The sequence below is a fragment of the Felis catus genome, chromosome F2 (assembly GCF_018350175.1).
Source record: "Felis catus isolate Fca126 chromosome F2, F.catus_Fca126_mat1.0, whole genome shotgun sequence".
Taxonomy (NCBI): Eukaryota; Metazoa; Chordata; class Mammalia; order Carnivora; family Felidae; genus Felis; species Felis catus.
The window spans coordinates 7,403,277-7,430,863 of NC_058385.1; positions in this window are offsets into that span (position 1 = coordinate 7,403,277).

The window sequence follows — 27,587 nt, forward strand, 5'->3', positions numbered from 1 at the left end:
ATCTGATTATCTTTTATTGAGATCCAATGGACCTACTATGTCAATTCAAAGTATTCGAGTGACTTGACACTTGTAGACATTGCAAAATGGACACCCAAGGAGTCCAGTCACCATCTGTCCCCTTACGAAGTTATTACAGTATTATTCACTATATTCCCTATGCTTCACATCACATCCCCGTGAATAACTTATTTTATAACTGAAAGTTTGTACTTCTCAATACCCTTCACCTGTTTTGCCACACCCAATCTTCCTCCCCTCTGGAAACCACCAATCTGTTCTCTGGGTTTTGTTTTGTTTTGTTTGTTTGTTTTGTGGTTTGGGTCCCACATATAAGTGAGATCATCACAGTATTTGTCTTTCTTTGACTGGCTTAGTTCACTTAGCGTAATGCTCTCAAGGTCCATCCATGTCATTGCAAATGGCAAGATTTCATCCTTTTTGATGGCTGAGTAATATTCCATTATATATATAACACGTCTTCTTTATCAATTCATCTATCAGTGGACACTTAGGTTGTTTATCTTGGCTATGGTAAATACACTGCAATGAACAGCACGTGTCTTTTTGAATTAGTGTTTTTGTTTTCTTTCAATAGATATCTAGTAGTGGAATTGCTACCTCACCTGGCAGCCCTAGTTTTAATTTTTTGAGGAAACTCCATACTATCTTCCATAGTGACTGCCCCAATTTGCATTCCTACCAACAATGCACTGGGGCTCCCCTTTCTGCGCATCCTCACCAACGCTTCTCTTTTTGCTACTAGCCATTTTGACAGGGGTGAGGTGATATCACATTCCGGCTTGATTTGCATTTCCTTGATAGTTAGTGATGTTGAGCATATTTTCCTGTGTTGTTGGCCATCTGTATGTCTTCTTCAGAAAAATGTCTGTTCAGATCCTTGCCTGTATTTTATCAGATTGTTTGCTTCTTTAAAAAATTTTGTTCTAGGACTTTTTTTTAATATTTTGGTTATTAGCCTCTTATTGGACATATGATTTACTCTTTCTTTCTTTCTTTCTTTCTTTCTTTCTTTCTTTCTTTCTTTCTTTCTTTCTTTCTCTTCTGTGCAGAAGATGAGATCTCCTTTGTTTATTTTGCATTTGTTTCCCTTGTCTTTGGACTCAGATCCAAAAAACACCATCGCTAAGACCAATGTCAAGAAGCTTCTTGCCTGTATTTTCTTCTAGAAATGTTGTGGGTTCAGGTCTTACAGTCAGGTATTTACTCCACTTTGAGTTAATTTTTGTATACAGTGTAAGATAGTTGTACAGTTTTGGTTTTCGTGAGGGTAGCTGTTCAGTTTTTTCAACATCATTTATTGAAGAGACTGGCCTTTCCCCAGTGTATATTTTTGCCTCCTTTGTCAAAAACTAATTGACCATATATGCATGGGTTTATATCTGAGGTCTCTATTCTGTCCTGTTCATCAGGGTGTCTGTACGGCAATACCATACTGTCTTGATTGCTAGAGCTTTGTAGTGTAGTTTGAAATCAGGGAGCATGATACCTCCAGCTATGTTCTTCTTTCTCAAGAATTGTTTTGGCTATTTGGGGTCTTTTGTGGTTCCATATACATTTTAGAATTATATCTTCTTGTTCTGTGAAAAATGTCTTTAGAATTTTGATAAGGAATGCATTGAATATATATATTTCCTTGAGGAGTGTGGACACCTTAACAATATTAATTTATTTAATCCATAATTATAGAATGTCTTCCCATTTATCTGTTTCTCCTTCAGATTCTTTCATCAATGTCTTATGGTTTTCAGTGTACAGGTCTCTCACTTCTTTGATTAAATTTCTTAGGTACTTTATTCTTTTTGGTGGATTGTCAATGAGACCGTTTTCTTGATTTCTCTTTCTTTTTTTGTGTTTCTTTTTTTTTTTTTTAAGAGAGAGACAGAGTGCAAGTGGGGGAGGAGCAGAGAGAGAGAGGGAGACACAGAATCTGAAGCAGCTCCAGGCTCTGAGCTGTCAGCCCAGAGCCCGACGCGGGGCTCGAACCCACGAACTGTGAGACCGTGACCCAAGCCAAAGTCGGATGATTGACTGACTGAGCCACCCAGGCGCCCTGATTTTTCTTTCTTATAGTTCATTATTAGCTTATAGAAGCAGAACAAATTTTTGTCTATAAATATTGTATCCTGCAACTTTAGTGAATTCGTTTATTAGGTCTTACAGTTTTTTGGCAGAGTCTAGAGTTTTCTATATACACCGTCATATCATCTGCAAATAGTGGCCGTTTTCCTTCCTTCTTTCAAATTTGTATAATTTTATTTCTTTTTCTTGCCTAATTTCTGTAGCTAACACTTCCAGTACTATGCTGAATAAAAGTAGGGACAGTGGCACACTTGTTTTGTTCCTCATCATTCCTTAGAGAAAAACAATTTCAACTCGTCACTCTTGAGCATGATATTAGCTGTGGGTTTGTCATACATGGCCTTTATTATGTTGAGGTGCATTCCCTCTACCCCTTTTACTGAGTTTCTATCATAAATGGATATTGAATTTTGTCAAATGCTTTTTCTGCATCTATTGAGATGATCACATGATTTTTGTCCTTCACCTTATTCAAGTCTATCCCATTGATTGTTCTGTGGCTATTGCATCCTCCTTACATCCCTGGAATAAATCCCACCTGCTCATGGTGTATGATCCTTTCAATGTCTTGTTGGATTCAGTTTGCTCATATTTTGCTGAGGTTTATCGTAGATATTGGCCTGTAATCTTTCTTCCCTTTCTTTCTTTTCTTTCTTCTCCAGCCTTTGCCTCCCAGATTGTACCTGGACATGGTAACAGTTCAGGAGCCTGAAGACACTGCCGTTGAGTGGATATTCTCACTTTGAAACTGGCTGCACACTCACTTGGGAGCTTTTGAGCCAATTTCTGAACTGAAGGCTAGATGTTCGTTTTTATCCTGAAATTGGGAAGAACACGAGAAGAAGACCGTGTGGTACCAGGATTGGTTGTTGGTAAGTCTTTTTGTAGAGGCTCCTGTTCAAACCTGATCTTGCCTTTATATAAATTGCCCGATTGGAACCGAACAGGAGGAAGACCACATTTTGTAAGTATAAGTAGGTAGAGTATCATTGCATACGTTTACTCCTCGCAGTACACATGCGGTAATTACTCTTATCTACGTTTTGCAAATAAGAAACTGGTGGCAGACTGATGGCAGGGCCTGGACCATTGCCACACTCACCGCCAGCTAACGAGGCACAGGGGACGCGGAGGTCCTGGTGCGGCCAGTGGCGGCTGGGAAGGTATGTACTCCGGGCTATAGGATTGTGTGGTTTACTGGGTGACAAATGTCATAATGGAAGCTGAAGAACGTGGTCAATAAGTTCTCTCCTAGCTGATAGAAAGACATCTCCAAAAACCCGCTGTGATCATTAAAACCTCAGTAAGAATTAGTGATTAACATAATGAATAAATGAAACTAATTTCATGGTGAGACAGGCTGCCTGTTCCATAATCTAAAGTCTGCCTGTTATAAAGGACTTGTCCACAGGATGAGCTACCCGACATGTAGTGCCCCCTTGTGATTATTTATCATACACCTTTACAACAAAGACTGCCAAGGTCCTACGCCAAATACATGACCTCTTTAAAAATTTTTTTTAATATTTATTTATTTTTGGGAGAGAGAGAAACAAAGCACAAGCAGGGAAGAGGCAGAGAGAGAGAGGGAGACACAGAATCTGAAGCAAGCCCCAGGCTCTGAGCTGTCAGCACAGAGCCCGATGTGGGGCTCAAACTCAGGAACAGCGAGATCATGAGCTGAGTCGAAGTTGGACGCTCAGCCGACTGAGCCATCCAGGCGCCCCGAATCTTAACCTCTTTTAAACCAAGATTTTAGGAAGTTAGTTTGACTGGGAGAACTTTCTTTAACCCTAGAATTTGTATTAGCTTCTCGAAGGATGAATTCAGGCATAATGGTGTAGGGAGAAGAGCATGGGCGTTAGCCCTCAGACTTTAAACTCCTTCCTTCCTTCCCACCTTCCTTCCTTCCTTCCTTCCTTCCTTCCTTCCTTCCTTCCTTCCTTCCTTCCTTCCTTCTTCCTTCCTTCCTTCCTTCCTTCTTTTCTTCCCACCTTTGTCTACAGTGGCTTTAGCCACTACAGGCATGGGGCTTTAGCCAGCATGAAGAATGATGATGGCACAGTCCTTGCCCTCAGGGGACTTACGTTAAGTGGGCAGAATTGTGAAATGGAGAGTACGTATCGATATATATTTATGAAAGAATGTGCTAAATGAGCAGTCAATTCATTTATTTTTTTCAACAAATTATTACCATATGCCTATTCTGTTTTAGTCTGTAGTCTAGCATATGGAAACACGTTGAATAAGAGAGGTATTTTTTCCTCAGAGAATTTACATTCTAGTAAAGATCGGAGACATAAATAATTAGCAAGTTAACAAATAAAATACTTTTTTTGATAATATGTACCATGAAGAAGATTTAAACAAGATGATAGGATAAAGAATAACCACAATCTATGACTATTTTAGATTGACTATCTGAGGCTTATCTTGAAACTAGGAGGGGACTTCTAATGTAACTTTTTTTCACTGTGAAAATGATACATTGTCATTTAAGAAGGTCACAAAGTACAACAAATGCTTTTTAAAATTTGCCGTCTAAAACCATAAAAATCTTAGAAGAGACCACAGGCAGTGATGCCTCTATCATTGGCCATAGCAATGTTTTTCAAGATAATTCTCCTGAAGTAAGGAAAATAAAAGCAAAAGTAAACTATTGGGACTACATCAAAATAAAACGCTTCTGCAGGGTAAAGGAAACAATCAACAAAACTAAAAGACAGTCTATTGAATGGGAGAAAATGACTTTCGGATAAAGGGTTAGTATCCAAAATATATAAAGAACTTATACAACTCAGTAACTAAAACCCAAATAATCCAATTAAAAATTGGCCAGAAGGGGCACCTGGGTGGCTCCATCAGTTAAGCATCTGACTCTTGGTTTCAGCTCAGGTCATGATCTCACGGTTTGTGAGACTGAGCCGTGAGATCGAGTCCCACGTCAGGCTCTGTGCTGACAGCATGGAGCCTGCTTGGAATACTATCTCTCTAGGCCCCACCCCTGATTCACGTGCTCTCTCTCTTTCTCTTTCTCTCAGAATAAATACATAAGCTTAAAAAAATAGCCAGAAGATGGGGCGCCTGGGTGGCTCAGTCGGTTAAGCGTCCGACTTCGGCTCAGGTCACGATCTCCTGGTTTGTGAGCTCCAGCCCCGCATCAGGCCCTGTGCTGACAGCCCAGAGCCTGGAGCCTGCTTTGGATTCTGTCTCCCTTTCTCTCTGCTCCTCCCCTGCTCACGCTCTGTCTCTGTCTCTCTCTCTCTCAAAAATAAATAAACATTCAATAAAATAAAATAGCTAGAAGATATAATCATTCATTTCTCCAAAGAAGATATTCACATGGCCAACAGGCACATGAAACGATGCTCACCACCCAACCACTCATCATCAGGGAAACGCATATCAAAACTACAATGGGATCACTTCATATCTGTAAGAATGACTAAAATCAAAAATGCAAGAAACGAGTGTTGGTGAGGCTGTGGAGGACAAGGAACCCTCGTGCACTGTTGGTGGGAATGCAAACTGAGGCAGCCACTGTGGAAAAGAGTATGGATGTGTCTCAAAAAGTTAAAAATAGAACTACCCTGCGATCCAGTAATCGCTCTACTGGCCATTTACCCAAAGAGTACAAAAACACGAATTCAAAGGAATACACGCACCCCTGTGTTTACAGCAGCGTTAATGTACAAGAGCCAAGTTATGGAAGTAGCCCAAGCGTCCATAGATTGATGAGTGGATAAAAAGATGGGGTATATGGGGGCGCCTGGGTGGCTCAGTCAGTTAAGCAACTGACTTCGGCTCAGGTCATGATCTCACGGTTCGTGGGTTCAAGCCCCACATCGGGCTCTGTGCTGACAGCTCGGAGCCTGGAGCCTGCTTCGGATTCTGTGTCTCCCTCTCTCTCGGCCCCTCCCCCACTTGTGCTCTGTCTCTCTCTCTCTCTCTCTCTCTCAAAAATAAATAAAATGTAAAAAAAAAAAATTTTTTTAAAAGATGGGGTATATGTATATGCACAATGGAATATTATTCAGCCATAAAAGAATGAAATCTTGCCATTTGCAACAACATACATGTTATGTATGTTAACTATACTGCAATTAAAATTAAAAAAAATTTTTTAAATGTTTATTTAGTTTTGAGAGAGAGAGAGCCAGAGTGCAAGCAGGAGAGGGTCAGAGAGAGAGGGAGACACAGAATCCGAAGCAGACTCCAGGCTGGGAGCTGTCAGCACGGAGCCGGATGCAGGGCTCAAACCCATGCACTGTGAGATCCGAAGTCGGACCCCCAACCAACTGAGCCACTCAGGTGCCCCTGCAATTGAAATTTTTTAAAAAGGTAAAAAACAAAAACAAAAAACAAGCTTGCCTTCAATGGCTACATAAAGTATTTACCGAATCCTTCTTTAATGGGTCCAGATAGGTTTAGGTTTATGAAAGGGTTCATTTTTCTTTTTTTTTTTACGTTTATTAACTTTATTTTTATTATTTTTTTTTTAATTTTTTTTTTCAACGTTTATTTATCTTCTGGGACAGAGAGAGACAGAGCATGAACGGGGGAGGGGCAGAGAGAGAGGGAGACACAGAATCGGAAACAGGCTCCAGGCTCTGAGCCATCAGCCCAGAGCCAGACGCGGGGCTCGAACTCACGGACCGCGAGATCGTGACCGGGTTGAAGTCGGACGGTTAACCGACTGCGCCACCCAGGCGCCCCTAACTTTATTTTTTTAAAGCAGCTTTAGGTTCACAGCCAAACTAAGTGGAAAGTACAGAGAGTTCTCCTTACTCCCTCTTTCCTACGTGTGCAATATTCCCCAATGTGGACATCCCACACCGCCGTAGTACATTCGCTACAATTAAGCAAAGCTACAATGACGTCACAATGTCCAAAGTCCATAGGTGACATCAGGGGTCACTCTGGGGGTTGTGCATTCTATAGGTTTGGACAAACGTAATGGCAGGCATCCACCATTGCAGTGTCACGTAGAATAGTTTCACTGCCCTACAAATGCCCTGTGCCCTTCCCGTTCTCCCCCAACCACCCCTTGGCCCGGTTCCCGGCAGCGGGCGCTCTTTTAACCATCTCTGCGGATTTTCCTTTGCCAGAATGTTATCTAATTGGAATCATATGGTATCTAGCTGTTGCAGATTGGCTTCTCACTTAGTCATACGCATTTGAGTTTCCTCGATGGCTTTTCATGGCTTGATAGCTCATTTCTCTTACGCACTGAATACTATTCCGTCGTCTAGACGTACCACAGTGAGATATCCATTCACTCACTGGAGGACATCTCGGTGGCCGCCAGATTTTGGCAACTGCACGTAAAGCTGCTATAAACATCTCTGTGCAAGTTTTTGTGGAGACAGACGTTTTCAATTCCCTTGGGTAAAAACCACGAGCGCAAATGCGGGAACATATGGCAAGAGTAGGTTTAGTTTTGTAAGAAACTTCCACACTGTCTTCCAGAGTGACGGTACCATTTTGTACGCCCTCCAGCAATGAATGAGGGCTTCTGCGGCCCGACATCCTCACCAGCATCCGGAGTTATCAGTGTTTGGGATTTTAGCCATTGCGATAGGTGTGAGGTACTATCTCATTGTTGTCTCAGTTGGCATTTCCCTGGTGACGTATGATGTGGAGCATATTTTCATATGCTTATTTGCCATCTGTATGTATTATTTTGTGCCGTGTCTGTTAAAGGTCTTTGGCCCATTGTTAATCGAGTCGTTTACTTTCTTATTGCTGAGTTTTAAGAGTTCTTTGTACATTTGGGTAACAGTCCTTTATTAGATATATTTTTTGGCAAACCTTTTCTCCCATTCTGTGGCTTTTCTTCTCATTCTCTTGACATTGTCTTGTATAGAGCAGTGATTTTTTAAACTTTAATGAAGCCCAATTTATCAATGATTTCTTTCAGGGATATGACTGTTCTTATTGCGTCTAAAAAGTCGTTGCCGGGGCGCCTGGGTGGCGCAGTCGGTTAAGCGTCCGACTTCAGCCAGGTCACAATCTCGCGGTCCGTGAGTTCGAGCCCCGCGTCAGGCTCTGGGCTGATGGCTCAGAGCCTGGAGCCTGTTTCCGATTCTGTGTCTCCCTCTTTCTCTGCCCCTCCCCCATTCATGCTCTGTCTCTCTCTGTCCCAAAAATAAATAAACGTTGAAAAAAAAAAATTTAAAAAGTCATTGCCATCCCCAAGGTCATCTGCATTTTCTTCCATGTTATCTTCTAGGAGTTTGATGGTTTTGCAATTTACATTTAGGTTTGTGGTTTATTTTAAGTTCATTTTTGTGAAGAGGGTAAGGTGTGTGTCTAGATTTTTTTTTTCTGCCTGTGGATTCACTTGTTTCAGCATATTGTTGAAGAGACAATCTGTGCTCCCTTTGTGGCCTTTGTTCCTTTGACCAAAATCAGTCGACTAGATATCAGTCTACTTCTGGGCTTTATATTCTGTTCCATCAATCTACTTCTCTCTTGTTTCACCAGTGCCGCACTGTCTGGACTGTGGAGCTTTATAGTGAGTCTTCAAGTCTGGTAACGTCAGTCCCATAACCTTGTCCCTCACCTTCAGTATTTTGTTGGCTCCTCTGGGTTTTTTGCCTCTTCATATTAACTTTAGAAGCAGTTGGTTGATAACCACAAAATAACTTGTTGGGATTGTGACTGGAATTGCATTGAATCTATCGATCAAGAGGGAGAGAACTAGCAACTTGAAAACATTGAGCTTTCTGTTTGTGAGCGGGGAATCTCTCGCCACTGATTTAGATCTTCTTTGGCGTTTTCCTCATATAGATCTTATATGTATTTTGTTAGATTTGTATCTAAGTATTTCATTTTGGGGGTACTAGTATAAATGGGAATATGTTTTTAATTTCAAATTCTACTTGTCTCTTGCTGGCATATAGGAAAGTGATTGACTTTTGTATATCACCTTTGAATCCTACAGCCTTGTGACACCCACTCATTGGTTTTGGAGTTGTTTTGTTGATTCTTTTAGATTTGCTACGTAGACAGTTATGTCATCTATGAACAAAACAGTTTTGTTTCTCCTTTCCCAGTCTGTATACCTTTTATTTCCTTTTCTTATCTACTTGCATTAGCTAGAACTTCTACATGATGTTGAAAAATAGTGGTGAGGTGTGAAATCTTTGCCTTGGACCTGTAGGAAAGCTTCAAGTTTCTTCCCATTTTGTATGATGCTAATCGTAGGTTTTTGGTTGCTATTCTTTATCAAGTTGAGAGCGTTCATTTCTATTGCTACTTGGCTGAAAATTTTTTATCATGAATGGGTGTGGGATTTGTTATACGCTTTTTTTCTCTTGTCGCGTCTGCTGTTACGATCGTGTAGTTTTTCTTTTTTAGCCTGTTGATGTGATGGATTAAATTCATTGATTTTCAGTTTATCCCAGCCTTGCACGCCTGAGATGAATCCCACTTGATCATTACATGTAACCAAACATGTTGTTACTATTTTGAATAAAGTGTACTCTGTCAGATCAATTATGAAAAAGAAAAATTAAAGCTTTTCTTTACCTTTACTTTATTTACCTCTACTTATTCTCTTTGCAGGCTCCAGGCTCTGAGCTGTTAGCACAGAGCTCGAGGCAAGGCTCAAACTCACGAACCATGAGATCATGACCTGAGTCAAAGCTGGATGTTTAAGTGACTGAGCCCCTCAAATTTTTTCAATTTTTATTTTCTCAGAAAGTATTTCTCCCTCACTTTTGAAGGGTAATTTTTCCAGGTATAGAATTCTGGGTTGGTGGATGTTTTCTCTCAATACTTTAAATATTTTGTTCTACCCTTTTCTTGCTTGAATGGTTTCTGGGGAGAAGTTAGAAGTAATACTTTTGTTCTTCTGTAGGTAAGATGTGTTTTCCCACTGGTTTCTTTCAGGATTTTTTCTTTTTCTTTGATTTTCTGAGGTTTGAATATGGCATGCCTAAGTGCAGCTTGTTTGTTTGTTTGTTTGTTTGTTTGTTTGTTTGTTTTGATGTTTATCCTGCTGGGTGTTCTCTGAGCCTCCTGGGCCCATGGTTTGACACCATGGGTTTGGTGTCTAGCATTAATTTGGAAAAAAAAGTTCCGTCATTATTGCTTCAAATATTTATTCTTCTCTTTCCTCTCTTTCTTCTCCTTCTTGTATTCCCACTAGAGGTATATTGCCCTCTTTGTTGTTGTCTCATAGTTCTTGGATTTTCCATTTTATGTTTGCCAGTCTCTTTTCTCTTTGCTTTTTGGTTTTGAAAGTTTCTGTTGATATATCTTTAAGCTCAGTGATTCCTTCCTTAGCTGAGTCTGGTCTGCTAATAAGACCATCAAAGCCATTCTTTGTTTTTGATAGTGTTTTTGATCTCTGCTATTTTTTTTCTAGTCTTTCACAGAATTTCCATTTCTGCTTATATGATGCATCTGTTCTTGTATGTTGTCTTCTCTCCTACTAAAGCCCTTAGCATTGTAATCATCGGTTCAAAAAAGGTTTTCAGTCTGATAATTTCAACACTCCTGTCGTAACTGACTTTGGTTCCGATGCTTTTGAATTTCCTCAAACTATTTTGTGCCTTTTCGTATGCTTTGAAAGTTTTTGTTGAAAGGTGCACATGAATTTACTGCTGTACATTTGCTGCCTTGTGTAATGTGGATGAGGATTTTTCTCAGATCTTCACTGTAAAAACCTGGGAGAGCTCTTGGAGGTAAAACTCACAAAAGCGTCGGCCTCCCTTTACCATGACTGGAACCCAGCACCTCCGGGTTTGTCCATACTGAGCCTCCAACAATTTACCCCTGACAGTTGAGGCCCTGGCACGGTTCCCACAGAGCTTTCTCTTGGTGAGTTTCTGCTCTGATAAATTGGGACTCTCTGTATCTGCCTTTCTGTCTTTCCAATTTCTGGGGATGCATCTAACAAGAGTTTATTTTTCAGTTCGTTTAGCCTTTGCTTATTGCTAAATGGATGAGACTTCTAAGCTCCTTATGTATTGGACCAGAAATCTGAAGCAATTTATGCTCTTTTGGAAGAGTCCTTTGTAACTAAACTTTCTCGGTGAATGATGAACGTTAGTGTCAACAGCCATAAGCCCAAAACCTATTACAGAATTCTTAATAATTTCTGATTAAATTAAAACTCATCAAAATCTTTATGTTCTAAAGATTTAATGGCAGATTATTCGTGGAAACATATTGTATTCACAGTGAATTGGTTCTTTGAATGGAACTGTGAGAGCAGTCTTTAATAGGTCAGCTAGTAGTTAGTAATAGATAGCTAATTGGTTTGGGTATATTAATAAAGTTTATTTTCATTTATCCTTTGCTCACTGAATTGACCAATAAAGGAAAGGATGAGTTGCTTGATCTTAAGAATAATCAAGCTCCCTGTGCTTTAAAAGTTGACCCACATCAGAGTTTTCAGTATGTTGTCAAGATTCACTGTCTTTCAACTCCCTTTTCCTAACAGTTTGTTAAAACTTCAGTTAAACCAACCGTCTTTAGGTTGGGAATTATAATCAGGAGAAGATAAAAGTCTTGGGTTGTGTTTTTGGTGGGGAGAGAAAGCCATGGGAAAGACTTGGCATTACTTGATATTCGCACAAATATTTTCTAGCAGAGTGAGCTGATTGAGGGGCCAATGGTACCACATTTCTTGGATGGTTTTAAAATACTAACTTCAGCAGAACTGTGCTTGGGTACCAAGGCAACAAGTTGCATAAAAATTAATACAATCAATAATAATGTTTCATTGGCACAAAGGGTTTCTAAGTGCAGTGGTGGGGTTTTCCCCCCTGTTTAACATTTATGGAAGTTGAGTTTAGGGATAATTCACACCCTTCCACAAACGGTTCTTAAAGAAAAGAGTTAAAATAACTTGACAACAATATACAACTATCCAGAAAAGTTTAAATATCTAAGAATGCTCAAATTTCAAATCCTTTCAGCAAGGAAAGCAATACAAGTATAGCAGTGACCTGTAACCTGTTGCCATAGGTATGAATGGAACCTGCTAATACGACTTTTTCTAGACTTTCTAGTGTTCAGTCCTTGGTGTTTGTATCAGAAGACTTGCTCTCATGCCTTCTCCTTTACGTTTTCTCTCATTTCTAGCACATTTTTAAGGAAAAGATCGTTTGGAGTCCACCTGAGCTTAAAAGCAAGGAACATTCCCCAGGCTTACGGACACACACGTCCTGGATGTGGGTTGAACACAGAACAAACAGGGCATCATCCACTCGATCTGTTATGGGCACTTGAATCTCAAAGACATGGCCCCACAAATTTTAGGAAGTGGAGCCCAGACAAAGTGGTGCAGCTCTTGCTTATTAATTCAATGTCATCTGTGAATATTTGAGAACACTCCTGATTCACGGAGAAATCATAGTTAATTTATAGATATTGTCAGTATATAGTTGACAGATATTTTGAGAAACAGTGTTGAGAAATAATAGTGTCTGTGAATACTTAACTGTCACCTCTAGTTTCTTCTCCTTTCTCTATCAAGCATGTATTTTTCTTTACCAAGCATGTTTTGCCTTAAATTTCTCTTGCCCCACAGAGGCTGTCTTCGTGACCCCAAATAATTGTTTTAAATTAAATTATATTTTAAATTCAGATGAGTCCTATCACACCCGGGAAAATCATCTGTAGAAGAACACTCCCCTGGTGGGCAGAGATCTGCGCCCCTGGACATCTTAGATTTTAATGATGAGATGTATTATTTTAGTTCGATTCACACATAGTTACTGGAGGGAGAGTGAGACACTTTTTAAGCTCGTTTCTTTAGCAGCAGAGTTCTTAGTGAGAACCCATAGTGAGAAATAGAAGTGATGGAAAGAATGAGCTAATTACTGGATTTATAACTTTGTCCTATCCTTCTTGTATTGACCAGCAATTAGGGTTCTTCACAGATCATTGACTTTTTTTTTTTTCAAGTAAACAAATTCCTGCGAGTTCTGGACATTGAGGACCAAAATTTATTTTACATTACCAAGTAATAAGTGTCCAGAGTGATTTGCATTGTGGAGTCCATTAAATACTATTTATGGAGTGATGCTTGGGCTTAGAAGTTAAGCAATCGAATGTACAAATATACTCTCTGAGTAGACAGATAAAAAGCTATTGGTAATACGTAAGGTAGTTTACAAGTCTCAGATTTCAAAGGATTTTCAACAAGTAGACTAAGAATCATTTGAAGGTACTTGTTCAAATACAGGTTACTGGACCCTAAATCCTGGAATCTGCATTTCTTTAAACAAATGCAATTCTTTTTTTATTTTTTACTTAATTTTTTTTAATGTTTATTTATTTTTTTTTTAATTTTTTTTTTTCAACGTTTTTTTATTTTTATTTTTTGGGACAGAGAGAGACAGAGCATGAACGGGGGAGGGGCAGAGAGAGAGAGGGAGACACAGAATCGGAAACAGGCTCCAGGCTCCTAGCCATCAGCCCAGAGCCCGACGCGGGGCTTGAACTCACGGACCGCGAGATCGTGACCTGGCTGAAGTCGGACGCCCAACCGACTGCGCCACCCAGACGCCCCTAATGTTTATTTATTTTTGAGAAAGAGAGAGACAGAGCACAAGTGGGGGAGGGCCAGAGAGAGACACACACGCACACAGAATCCAAAGCAGGCTCGAGGCTCCAAGCTGTCAGCACAGAGCCCGATGGAGGGCTCGAACCCATGAACTGTGACATCGTGACCTGAGCCAAAGTCAGATGCTTAACTGACTGAGCCACCCAGGCACCCCTAAACAAATGCAATTGTTATGTGCACTTACTTATTCTTGGAACTACTGGGCTTGCCTCTTGAGGTCAACTTTAAAGTAGTGTAGATTTAGCCTTGCCTTTCTACTCCTATGGTACCTACAAGCTCTGAAGCAGGAATAAGCCGAATTCTCCAGTGTTTAAATCTGAGATGTGTGAAGGTTTTTGTGAGTTACCTTTTTCAGAATATAAGAAAAATTATGATATCACAGCTGTTGTTAAAATCTTTAAGTATATGCGCATTCAGTATTGTTAATTCAGTTCAAAGTCCTACTGATCTACTAATATATTTTTTTTTGCCAATTGGGGATTAATGAAACCATTAAGAAATGATTATATAGTTTTTCATAGGATGACCTTAGAAAAGCTAATCAGTCATTGAGTGTTAGGTTTTTTGAAGAGCAGTAAGATGAGCTTTAGGACCTAAAATTAATTTAGATAGCTATCTAAATTCAAGTTTCATCAATCAATAACTGTTTTATTTATTTATTTATTTATTTATTTATTTATTTATTTTTGAGAGAGAGACAGAGACAGAGCGTGAGTGGGGGAGGGGCAGAGAGAGAGGGAGACCCAGAATCCGAAGCAGGGCTCCAGGCTCTGAGTTGTCAGCACAGAGCATGCAGTGGCTTGAACCCACGAACTGCAAGATCATGACCAGAGCTGAAGTCGGACAGTCAGCCGACTGAGCCACCCAGGTGCCCCGATCAATAGCTTTTTAAAATTGATTTATTTAAAAAAATTTTTTAAGTTTATTTATTTATTTTGATAGAGAAAGAGAGAGAGCAACAGAGAGAGAGAGCGAGCAGGGGAGGGACAGAGAGAGAGAGAGAGAGAGAGAGAGAGAGAGAGAACCCCAAGCAGGCCCCACACCATCAGCGTGGAGCCCAACATGGGGCTGGACACGGGGCTCAAACCCATGAACTGTGAGATCATGATCTGGGCCGAAACCAAGAGAAACCAAGAGTCAGACACTTAACAGCCTGAGCCCCCCAGGTGCCCTGAAATTAATTTCGTTTTTAGCTGCATAATAGTTGACACACAATGTTAAGTTAGTTTCAGGAGTACAACATAGTGATTCGATAAGTTTATACACGTTGCGCTGTGCTCAGTGCGGCCGCCATCCGTCACCACACACTATTACCGTACCGTTGATGGGTTCCCTGTGCTGTGCCTTTCACCCTCCTGACTTATTCGTTCTGTAACTGAAAGCCCGAACGTCCCCTCCCCTTCACCCATTCTGCCCGTCCCTGCACCCCTGATCCCTCCGGCAACCACCAGTTTTGTTCTCTATATTTATAAGCTTGATCCTGTTGTTTGCTTGATTATTTGTTTGATCAATGACTTTCTGATTAATCAACAAGGTAGTGAGTTCATCCGGAATCCAGAACAATGGAAATGAAATTGACGAATCTTATGTGACAAAGACAAATATAATGCCGCTGGCTTTTGTCAGATGTTTCTTACGATAAGGCATGAGGTTTTCTTTTTTGCTTCTGAACCTCATCACCTAGAGGGAAAGACATGTTTTGTCTGATGAAGGTTCTTAACCTGAATGTAGAGCAGGAAATTCCACATGGTTCTCTTCATTGGGCCCAAACCAGTAGTCTAATGTTTTCTAAAGAACCAAAATGATGATTATGTAATAACTGAGTTCTCCCCTGGTGCTCAAAGAACTTCGTGAGCAACCACGGAATGCATTTATGTTCAGCAACCAAGATGGGGAAAGTCCTCCTTATGGAAATCTTAATAGTTCTTACTTAATAACCTTAAAACAGTGTGGTTTTTATAATATGAATGGTTGCAGGGATCACCTTCACAAATTGTATTAATTGAAATTGAGGGAGTATTCACCAGAGTTTTATGAAAAAAATTATAGCGACAAAAAATATTGAGGGCAGTTTCTGTGCTCCTTTTCCCAGGAGGAAAGATCAGTGTGTTTTAGATACGAGCAAAGCTGTTCAATCCTGACCCCTTTTCCCCAGCCTTGTTTGCTCAAGTCAGAAACTAGGCTTGTGTAAGTTTCTTGTTCATTTTTCTCAAGTTTACTGAGGTATAATTGAAAAATAAAATCACATATATTCAAAGTTCATAGCATGGTTATTTGATATACATATACATTTTATTTTATATTTGCACACACACACACACACACACACACACACACACACACACAATCAGAACTTTCCATCTGCCCTGTGCATCTCCAGACCTGGGCTGTTCAATACAACAGCCACTAAGCCACGTGTGGCTTCTTACATTTAAATTAATTAAGGTTAAATTGAATTTAAATTAAAAATTCTGTTTCCCATTGTACTGGCCACAGGTCAAGTGCTCAGTAGCCCCCTAGTATGGATAAGCATAAAGCATTTCTATCACTGCAGAAAGTTCTATTGGGTGGCACTGCTCTAGAGTCATGGTTGATCCTTTGGCTCAACAAATGGCTTGTATTTGAAAGAACTTGAAGAGCCTGTTCAAACTGTCTCACGAGATCCCATTGGCAAATACGCAGGAACTTTGCAAACAAGTTGATAAAATACGGGTGTCAGTAAGTTGGCTTTAAGGGAAGCATCTATATCACGAAAAAAAAATTCTCAAATCAAGGAGTATTTCTCTGTGTGTTTGTTTTGTTTTCTTTCGTTTCTGAGAGGTAGTTTACCAGCAAGTTGTTGCCTGACCATGTTTGTGTCGAGCACTTACTAGGAAAAGAAGACTCAGACAGTTGATACCCTTGGTAGGGAGCTGCTTGGGTGATGTCATTATCAAAGTCCACACACTTCATGGGGCGCCTGGGTGGCTCAGTCGGTTGGGCGGCCGACTTCGGCTCAGGTCATGATCTCGCGGTCCGTGAGTTCGAGCCCCGCGTCGGGCTCTGTGCTGACAGCTCAGAGCCTGGAGCCTGTTTCCGATTCTGTGTCTCCCTCTCTCTGACCCTCCCCTGTTCATGCTCTGTCTCTCTCTCTGTCTCAAAAATAAATAGACGTTAAAAAAAAAAGAATTCACTTAAAAAAAAAAAAAGTCCACACACTTCATTCGGATGGAATTTACATACCAGAGTAACATAGATCAATGGAAGGAGACAAGGAGTCACTGTGCTCAAAGAGATGTGGTTATAAATGTTCTAGTTTGTCAGCTGTCCCAATAGTTTATATCCCACTTTGATTTCATACCCGCTATGTGAAAATGATGCTTTGGGAAGCATTATCCAACGTAAATGTAACACAAGCCGCGTTGGTGTTTTACAGTTTTCTAGTTCTTAAGGTAAATGGGTAAAATTAATTTAATAATATATTTTATTTAACTCAATACATCCAAATGGTCACTTCAACATATGGTCCTATTAAATGGTATTGAGTTATTTAACACTCACTTGTATACAGAGTGCAAATTCTTGTATTTATGGTACATCTTAATTCAGACTAACCACATCTCAAATGCTCGTGGGCCACATATAACAATATGAGACAACACGGCTCTAAGGAAAAATGATACAACAATTTCATAATTGACCAGGTAGGGCTGGTAGAACTCGGAGGGAGATCGGATGCCAGGGACTATCCATTTGGAATAGAAAGACGCCAAAGGGAAGGACTCGGGAGAGGTTTTTCAATAGCAGCTTCTTTGCTTCCCATGACTTAAGCTTGACCTTTGCACAGAGTTCTCCCATCTTCCAGTCTGACTACCCTTCTGCATTCCGTATGCACCGTGGTTTATGTGTGCGACCAGAATCACAATGTTTTCCTGGGGATCTCCTCCTTACTACAGTCTTGCCAGACACACAGGCTGGAAACCCCAGGCACCATGGGTTCTTCCCTCCCCCCACATGCAGGAGCAGATCTCTTGAGTATCCCAGCCCTTGACTGCCAGCCTGGAGTGGCCCGGCAGCACCCCTCACCCAAACTGTGCTAGTATCTTACCAGCTCCCGGCCAGGCAAGCTGCCTTCTGACCTGGTTCCTTTTCCTACCATCCTTCATTCTGTGGTGAGATGCCACTCTCAACGGTACCACTGATCACGTGGCCACCCCGGAGATAGCAAATAAGACCAGGCTTCTTCACGTGGCTTTCAAGGCTCTCACCTTCTTACCACCTCATCTCTAGGACACACCGCCCTGCTCACTCTTCTCCCCTGTGACACACTTTCACCCTCTGCCCCGGCACGCACAGCTTCTCACTTCGCATCCTCCAACTGATTTACATTTTCTCAACTGTGTACCTTTCATCACCCAGTCACCCAAATCCCAACCTTCCCATCACTACTTCTCAACGTCTGTGTTACTTCCTTTGTGGCTCGGCTCGGAATAGGTGATGTGCATTGGCGTTTCTGTCTTCCCTCCCCCCACCCCCCCACCCCCCACGGCACACTTTTTGTACCCAGCTCTAGTATTCCTCTTTGGAAAGCCATTACTAGCTGCCCCACCACCTGGGGCTAGACAAGGCAAGACTCATGGAGCTTAAAGAATCTACCTGCCCGTATCTGTATCATTTCCCTTACCACGTGGTACTGTTGCCGTTCTTACGTGTCTCTGTCCTTCACGTCACCCCCGGCACCACACTCATTCCTGGCATGGTGTAGACAATCCGTGCATATCGCATGCATCAACGAACAGAGTTCCGTTCCTTTGGAAACTTTGCCAGACGTTCCCAGGCAGATCCCGGCTCTCCTTTGATTTTCCTCTGGGGCTCTCCTTTGATTCTTGTCATCTGTGGTATGTTCCTCCACTTCTATTTTCACCTATCAAATTCTGCCCTGTCATATACATTCTCTTTATGCTCTGAGTTCTGCACCCTTGTGAGGACAGGGATCCCTCTTTTAATTGCAATCTCAGCTTTGGCACGCAGAGTCGTCGGAAAGTTTCAATAAGAAACATGTTTGCATCACTTTGGAGATGCATAAAACAGGATCCCTGAAAGGGAATGTTTCATAATCACCAAGATTATTCGTTTTTAGGTCTGCTCATAATGGCGCCATGCCTGGACACAACAGGCCACCCCATTAGCTTTATCACCAATCTCAGCTCCTGCATCAGCAGGGACGTATTGGAAATAGACCATTTCTAATCTTCCAGTCATTTTTCTCCTTTCAACTCCAGACTACTCCTCCTCTATCCACTCCTAGCATTGTGTTTTGCCTTTGAGTTGTTCTGGGAAAAAAAAAATTTTTCAGGCAAATGTAAATTTTGAGGTTATATTCCACCCCCCCCCCGACACACACACCAAAAGGAATGTCATATATTGGACAGGATCCGTCATAAGGAAACCAAGAATGGAGCCTCAAGGACTCCCCTTTTGGCACTCATGGGGGAGGGATTCTGGAGCTCAAAAATCCCTTCAGCATAGTCCACACCTCTAGAAATGGTATAAAAGGTGTCCTGAACCCAGCCTACCGAGACTGCCATGCCGATCGCTATTTCCCTGTCTGCATGTCAGACCATAGTCACACAAGGTATTGAAACTAACAAATGACAGGGGAAACTAAATGACACTTAACTCTGTTCTAAAGCTATACATAAAATTAATCAGGAGTGTAACTTTTGTTTACAAACCTTGAATTGTTGACTATAGCCCCCCAAATGTATAGGTTGGTAGTTTTTAATGCTAAGCGTTTTAACTAGCGGCATATTTCAAGTTTGTACCTACTCTTGAACAAAACCGAGCAAGATGAAATTGGCTAGCTACACTGAAAATGTGTCCTGCCTTTTATGGGTTTTATTCACTTTATAATTCACAGAAAATCAAGACCTTACTTTTCTCCTCCAGATGTATACCCTTCCAGGTACTGTCCCTCTGCATTAGGCATATTAGTTCTGTGGGGCTGGAGATCTTTTTTATTCTAACTTTGTCAAGACTAGGCAAAATTGTCTTTTTCTCATTAGCATTATGCTCTTTTTGGCATTTTAGAAGTATTTTAAGTAATGACTGCACCAAGTGTCATAATATTTGGAATTGAGCCCTTGCGTTAGATCATTCAGTATGAGAAGCTTATGAAGAGAGCTGCAAGAGACTTTAAAAATAAATACCTTGGAGACATCTTTTCCCCGTCACCTGTGAACCACAGTAATTGGTGGCATTTGGGCTTATCCTTATCTCGTCCCCCTCCAGCTCAGACCTCCTCCCCCAGCCAGCCACCTCACATCGTGCTCCTCTCTGGTTGAAAACTTGCTTTGTTTTAAACTCTTGTCTCATCGGGGTTGATCAAAAATCACTTTGTGATTCTTGCCAATCTAAGATATCCTGAAAAGAGACAATGTAATGCCGGGAATTAGGTACATGGTCGCAGAATTCAAAGAGCTTTTTCTTAAGGCACCAGATTATGTGGGAGAAAGACAGCAAACCACACAATAGGCTTGCCACTGTTTTTCCCCCCTCAAATGTGAACTGCCACTGTTTTCTTTCTTCTTCTTCTTCTTCTTCTTTTTTTTTTTTCAAAATTATACCCAGACAGGAAGATGACTGAATGTACTGTTCCAGAGCAATAGAATCACGTCAAGGCAGAGAATGTAACTGTTTTCTTCCCCACCGGCACCCCTCAACGTACCGAAGGCTGAGGCAACTTTGAAGAGAACAAATTATCATCAGTAGCATCCACAGCGTTAGCTCGAAACCATTATCTTAGATATTGGTTAATCAGACATTTATCAAGATGCTGTTGCGGTAAAACACGGTCCTGTCTTCCATGGGCTCAATCTTTTTGGAAAGATAAGACATGGGCCCCTTTGCCAACACAATATTAAAACATAAAAACCAGAAGTTTTATGGTAAAAATATCTGCATGTAATTTTGATTTATATTTATTATAAGCGAGGCTGAGTATCTTGTCATAAGAAAAGATTTTCATATTTGCAACGGTACAATTACTTTTCAGCCCATTCACCTGTAACACTGTTGACCTTTTCCCTTTATTTTTAGATAACTCTTTAACGTTTAAAATATCAATGTTATCAACATATCATATTTAAAATGTCACCATAGTTGTGAAATAAGTTATATTTTTCCTTGCTTCCATTTAAAATTCTGAAAATTATTTTTACAACAGTGTGATTACCTAAACTATACTTTATTGTTCATTAAATAGTATAAATTTGGTTATATATCCATGGGACCACATGGATGAACCTTGAGGGCATTAATGCTAAGCGAAACACTCGAATAGAGAAATGCTGTGTGATCTCATTTATATGCAAAATTAAAAAAAAAAACTGGATTCATAGAAACAGAAAACAGATTGGCGGTTCTCTGGAGTGGAGGTGGAGGAAGTGGGGAATGAGTGAAAGGGGTCAAAAGGTTCAAACTGCCAGTTGTAAGATAAACAAGTCCTGGGGATACAATGTGCAACATGGTGACCATAGTTACTAATATTACATTGTGCCTTTGAAAGTTGCTAAAGAAGCCTGGGTGCCTGGGTGGCTTAGTCGGTTGAGCCTCCGACTTTGGCTCAGGCTGTGATCTCACAGTTAGTGGGTTCGAGCCCCATGTCGGGCTCTGTGCTGACAGCCTGAAGCCTGCTTCAGATTCGGTGTCTCCCTCTCTTTCTGCCCCTCCCCTGCTCTCACTCTGTCTCCCAAAAATAAATAAACATTAAAAAAAATTTTAAAAAGAAAAAAAAAGTTGCTAAGAAGTAGATCTTAAAAGTTTTCATCACACGGGCACCTGGCTGGCTCAGTCAGTGCAATTCTCAATCTCGGGGTCATGAGTGTGAGCCCCACCTTGAATGCAGAGATTGCTTAAATAAATAATAAGAATAAAATGCATTCAAAAAAATAGTTCTCATCAGATGAAAAAATTCAGTAACTATTTGAGGTGGTGGATATTAATTAAGCTTATGGAATTAATCATGTTCATATATATATATATATATTATATATATATATAGTTACATTGTTTACATTCAACTAATACAATATTATGTGTCAATTATAATGGAATACAACTGGAGGAAAAGAAATAAGTCCTGTCTGGGCTGTTGCTCTCTATATAGGGGTATAATTGTTCTTGATCTTAAACAAAATTTAGAGACTTATGCTTCTGAAAATATGAAGACTTGTTATTTCTCTTCTGTGCTAATGTTTCTTTTAAATTAAACTTCAAAAATAAATAAATAATAAAGCTTGGCCTCAGCCAACAACATGAGGCAAGTTATTCTAAAAACTTAAAATTTGCTGTCAATACTAGAGAGCCCTTGAAGTTGTTGCCAAGGGAGGTGACCTGGTGAAGGTCTAGACTGTAGACCTTTGGGTCTGTAGGGCTTTGGGGTGCAGGGCAGACTGAAGGGACACCGAATGGACAGGCCACGTGGGAGCAAGTCCCGTCCCCTGAAGGCTGAGGAAGCTCTGCCCAGAGTGACTGTCCTATGGCTTGCCATTGGCTTCACCACGGACTCTCACCGAATTTGTAGAGAGCTCATTTTTCTATTGTCTGAGCAGCAATTATGTTGGATCATTGCTTCACCAGAAAAGAGGCAGCTTAGTGGTTATTCACACAGGTTAGATCAGTATTTGCGAGACTGAAGCTCTCTGGCAAGTTGGGTTGTCTACATGGAGAATGGCGGCTGTTGACTGAGAAAGTTTGGGAGCTGACACTGAAAAGTGACGTGCCATCAGGGGCTGGTTTAAAACACTCTGCCTGGGTGCTGCTGAATAGCTGTGTTGCCTTGGGAAGCCACCTCACATCACTACATCTGATTTTCTTTTTCAGATGGGATCATCTTTGCCATGTTGTTTGTCTGGACTTCTCCTAACAAGTAAGGTAATGAGCTGAAAATTCCATGTGCATTAAAAAGTGGTATATAAGTATGCACTGACTTTGTGGCATTAAGTGCCAGGGACCAGGTGCTTCATCCTCCAGGTAAAATCCACCCTGACCTCAGAGTTCTTTGCTACAGACCAGGCAAATTAGGGAGCAGTGCTTCCTGTATCAAGGCCCAGCCCATGCCAGTGAGAGAGTGAGGTTGGTTAGGAGATTTCTCTCCCACGTACTTGGCATCACTGTGCCTGGAGATCAACCATCACTAACAACTGTCACTGTGGTGGAATGGTGAGAGCAGAAGAGGCTACTGACTTCGGTGGAGTGTGGCTGGGCCATGTCCTCCAATCCTGTCCCTGTCTCAGAGACTGGCATAGTGTCCGTTTGCCTCTATCTTGCCCTTGAGCCCACGCTCTGCTGCCCTTTGAGGGCAGGGAAGCTAAGCCTGAAATTCAAAGTCAGCATGGGCAGAGGCTACAGTCTAGAACCTTGATTCATCTTCCTCTGCTTCCTTCCCTTCTCCCTACAATCCTTTAAGATCTGACACCGTTCCCTTAGAACCTCAAGCTTTAAAAAAAAATTAAATTAATTAGTTAATTAATTAATTTTAAATCCAAATTAGTTAACGTATAGTGTAATAATTATTTCAGGAGTAGCATTTAGTGATTCATCACTTATGTATAACACCCAGTGCTCATCCTAGTAAGTGCCCTCCTTAATGCCCATCACCCATTTAGCCCATCCCCCCATCCATTTCCCCTCCAGCAACCTTGTTTGTTCTCTTTATTTAAGAGTCTCTTTTGGTTTGCCTCCTTCTCTCTTTTTATCTTATTTTCGCTTCCCTTCCCCTACGTTCATCTGTTTTGTTTCTTAAATTTCAAATATGAGTGAAATCTTGTGGTATTTATCTTTCTCTGATTCATTTTGCTTAGCATAACACACTCTAGGTCCATCCATGATGTTGCAAATGACAAGATTGCATTCTTTTTGATCGAGTAATATTCCAGTGTGTGTGTGTGTGTGTGTGTGTGTGTGTGTGTGTGTGTGTGTATACACACCACATCTTCTTTGTCCATCTGTCAGTCGATGGGCATTTGGCCTCTTTCTATAATTTGGCTATTGTCGATAGTGCTGCTATAAACACTGGGGTGCATGTGTCCCTTTCAATCAACATTTTTGTATCCTTTGTATAAATACCTTGTAGTGCAATTGCTGGCTCATACGGTAGTTCTATTTTTAATTTTGGGGGGAATCTCCGTACCGTTCTCCAGAGTGGCTGCACCAGTTTGCATTCCCACCAGCCATGCAAAAGGGCTTTCTCCACATCCTCGTCAACATCTGTTGTTTCCTGAGTTGTTCATTTTAACATTCTGACAAGTGGGAGGTGGTATCTCATTGTGGTTTTGATTTGCATTTCCCCGATGATGAGAGATGTTGAGCATCTTCTCATATGTCTGTCGGCCATCTGGATGTCTTCTTTTGAAAAGTGTCTGTTCATATCTTTTGCCCATTTCTTCACAGGATTATTTGTTTTGGGGATGTTGAATTTAATAAGTCCTATATAAAATTTGGATACCAACCCTTTATCTGATATGTCATTCGCAAATATCTTCTCCCATTCTGTCAGTTGCCTTTGCTGATTGTTTCACTGTGTAGAAGCTTTTTATCTTGATGAGGTCCCAGTAGTTTATTTTTGCTTTTGTTTCCCTTCCCGCTGGAGACATGTTAAGTAAGAATTTGCTGCAGCCAAGTTTAAAAAGGTTGCTGACTGTTTTCTCCTCTAGGGTTATGATAGTTTCCTCTCTTACATTTACATCTTTCATCCATTTGGGTTTATGGGGTAAGAAAGTAGTCCAGGCTTAGCCTTCTACTTACTGCTGTTCAGTTTTCCCAGCACTACTTGCTGAAGAGACTGTCTTTTTTTCTATTGGATATTATTTCCTGTTTTGTCAAAGATTAGTTAGCCATACATTTGTGGGTCCATTTCTGGGTTCTCTATTCTGTTCCATTGATTTATGTGTCTGTTCTTGTGTCAGTACCATACTGTCTTGATGATTACAGCTTTGTAGTATAGCTTGAAGTCTGGGATTGTGATGCCTCCTGCTTTGGTTTTCTTTTTCTAGATCGCTTTGGCTATTTGGGGTCTTTTCTGGTTCCATACAAATTTTAGGATTGTTTGTTCTAGCTCTGTGAAGAAGGCTGGTGTTATTTTGATAGGGATTGCATTGAATATGTAAATTGCTTTGGGTAGTATCGACATTTTAACAATATTTGTTCTTCCAACCCATGAGCATGGAGCGTTTTTTTCATTTCTTTGTGTCTTCTTCAATTTCTTTCATAAGATTTCTATAGTTTTCAGAAAATAGAACTTGTATCTCTTTGGTTGAGTTTATTCCTAGGTATTTTATGGTTGTTGGTGCAATTGTAAATGGGATTGATGCCTTGATTTCTTTTTCTGCTGCTTCATTATTGGCATGTAGAAATACCCGATTTCTGTTATGTTGATTTTATATCCTGCAACTTTGAATTCATGTATCAGTACTCGTAGTCTTTTTGAGGAGTCTTTTGTGTTTTCCGTGTAGAGTCTGCAAAGAGTGAATGTTAGACTTCTAACATTCCGTATTGTCTGCAAAGAGTGAATGTTAGACTTCTTCCTTGCCAATTTGAATGTTTTTATTCTTTTTGTTGTCTGATTGCTGAGGCCAGGACTTCCAACACTATGTTGAACAACAGTGGTGAGAGTGGACATCCCTGTTGTGTTCCTGACCTTAGGGTGAAAGCTCTCAGTTTTTCCCCATTGGATGATATTAGCTCTGGGTCTTTCATGTATGGCCTTTATGATCTTGAGGTATGTTCCTTCTATCCCTACTTCCTTAAGGTAGAACGTCAGGCTTGAAAGGACAACGCCACCTTGTAAGGAATAGTCTGGCTGTTCTCTTAAAAGTGGATACCCTGAGGATCTTCAGAAGACCACCTGTCACTGGCAACTGGCACTGTTTTGCTCAAAATACGAAAGAGTTGATTGTTCTGCACTCTTCATATATTATACAATTATTCCTCCCTCGCCCTCTTAAAGAAATGTAACTGAGTATCTTCTGGGAAGGACTTACTCTCTTCCTTCCCTTGGCACCCTGGAGGCAGCATGTGGAAAACTGGAACACAGTACAGACAGTGGACTCGAGTGAATTTCCTTTGGGACATATCAAGTTACCCTCTTAGTGGAATAGAGAGGAAACATACATTTGATATCTAAAATATACTCGTTGTCTGTTTCTCTATTTCTGTCCACATACACACATTGTATTCATGTGCATTCTTTTCCTTTTGTTTTCTTATGGGAATTTGAAGGTTTTGCCTTCTCTGAGAATAAGCCCTTTGTAAATTCTTTCTCTTTTATGTGGCTTCGGTTAACTTTGAATAACATACATTTCCTTGTCTCTCGTCAGCCGCTGTCAGTTGCTAGTTTAAATGCAGTATTTTAGTATCATTTATGAATACAGTTGTCCCTCAGAGCATGCAGGCATTGGTGTGCTAACCCCTACGCAACTGAAAATCTATGTATAATTTTGACTTCTCCATAACTTAACTACTAATAGCCTACTCTTGATGAGAAACCTTACCAATAACAAGAACAGTTGATTAACAAATATTTTGTATGTTATATGTCTTATAACCTGTATTCTTACAATAAAGTAAGTTAGAGAAAAGAAAATGTTATCAAGAAATCATAAGGAAGAGAAAATACATTTACAATACTGTACTATAAAAAATCTGAGTATAAATGGACCCATGCAATTTCAAACTTGTTCAAGGAGCAACTGTGTTTTTCATTAAACTTCTAAGCTGTAGTTTTCATGTAGTTACTTTGATGTATGCAATGTCCCTGTGAAAAAGACCACCTGGCCTTTCATTTGGCTTAAAAACCAAAAAGACCCACCCCGAAAGGGAGCCCCTGAGCTCAAAGCTAGAATCCTGGGCTGTTTTGTGTTACTAAATGAAAATGCTTTACCTGTAAACTAAAGTTTCAGGAGGAAAATGATGAAATCCAGATATTTTCCTTTTTGTTTAAATAATCCTTAGTTGGGGTGGCTGGGTTGCTCAGTCGATTAAGTATTTGAATCTTGATTTTGGCTGAGGTCATGATCCCAGGGTTGTGGGATCAAGCCCCATGTCAGGCTCTGTGCTAATAACGTGGAACCTGCTTGGGATTCTCTCTCTCTCTCTCTCTCTCTCTCTCTCTCTCTCTCTCTCTCTGCCTTTATTCCCAGCTTGCACGTGTTCTCTATCAAAAATAAATGAATAAACTTAAAAATATATATTAAATAAGCCTAGTTAAGGAGTCAGCTAAGCATTTCGTGATGGTGAGGTCCTGGGATTCTGTAGTCATCCTTGGAAATAGGCATGGAATCAGAGCCCAGATATTTTTTTCAGTTTTCTTGAGGTATAGTTGACATACATCACTGTATAAGTTTAAGGTGTGCAGCATGAGGGCTTGAGTTAGACATAGTGTGAAATGAAGAGCACCATAGGTTCAGCGAACACCCACCATCTCATATAGGTACAATAGAAACAAAAGAAAGAAGAAAACAAATTCTCCTTGCGTTGAGAACTTTTAGGATCTGCTTTCTTGATGACTTTCCCGTATATCCTATGGCAGTGTTAGCTGCAGTCCTCATGCCTTGGTACTTGTTTTTCTTCTTACTGGAAGTTTGCACCTTTTGACTACCTTCCTACAATTCCCCCTCCCATAGCCCTTTACCTTCGGTGACCACAAATCTGATCTCTTTTGCTATGATTCTGGTTTTGGTTTTGTTTTTTCAAAGATTTCGTGGGTAAGTGAAATCATTCCATATTTGTCTTTCTCTGCCTGACTTATTTTCCTTACCACATCTTCAGTGTCCATCCATGGTGTCCCAAAGGGTAGGACTTCCTCATTTCTAAAAATATTACCGAATAATATTCCATTAGATAGATACAGATGATAGATAGA